Genomic DNA, 1,004 nt, shown 5'->3' with positions numbered 1-1,004 from the left:
ACACAACTGTTTGGATCCTTTACACTTTGTAAAACGGGAGGATTTTACTGCAATGAGTGTTTTTATTACTTTTAATACCTGAAGTATATTTGCCTGACAATACTTACGTAGTTTAACTTAAAGGTGCCCTGCCACACGCATCTCAGACTTTGTCTGAAGTTCTACCATGCACTCTGTAACTTGGTTACCTTGGTTACCTTGTTTTAAGCCATTGTAGCGTGGTATTGAAAGCCTGCAGGAAGACTCAGCTCCATTTGGGTCAGTTCTCATTAATGTTCAACCAGCTAAGCTGCTTGACTCTGATTGGCTAACAGCCAGACATATTTCAAAAAATGTAAATAAAAGCAGTTTTGTGTGGCAGGGTGCCTTTAAGTAACATTTTCAGTGCAGGACATTTACATGTAACAGAGTATTTTTACAGTGTGGTATTAAAGTGTCCATATTATGAAATATTTATTATTATGTTGTGTCTCTGGTGCTTCCACACGCATACAAACTTGGAAAAAAAAAACTATCCATGCTGTTTTGAGGGAGATACGGTTTCTGAAGGTCCTCTGCTTTCAGTCTCCAGGTGAGCTGTTCAAAAGCTGCACGGCTTTCTACGACACTAGCTGGCTAGGCGGCTAACCGTGGCACATGCTAGCTCGTTTTCAATGGCAAAACACTGCTACAACATACACTAGTTCACCATAATCTCCAAAAGAACTACTTCCATGTCCCTGTTCTGCAGGTATTCCACTAGTCCCCCTCGTCTAGAAGAAGTCTCCCAGCTAATCCTGCCTTGTACTGACCAAAGCTGGAGAAAGAGTTATCTAGCTAGTGGGATCTTACCTAGCTACTGAGCATGTGCGACTCCCAACAAAGATAGTATAGAAGTGGGATGTCTCACTCTGTAGCTAAAACAGAGACCTAAACACACAGGGTGAAAACAGGATCTGCAGCAATGTGCAGTATAACATAAATATGGTGTTTTATGAAAATTAAACCATGTAAACCTATTCTGG

The sequence above is a fragment of the Etheostoma spectabile genome, chromosome 4 (genome assembly GCF_008692095.1).
Source record: "Etheostoma spectabile isolate EspeVRDwgs_2016 chromosome 4, UIUC_Espe_1.0, whole genome shotgun sequence".
Lineage (NCBI taxonomy): Eukaryota > Metazoa > Chordata > Actinopteri > Perciformes > Percidae > Etheostoma > Etheostoma spectabile.
Note: the sequence above shows the minus strand (reverse complement) of the source record.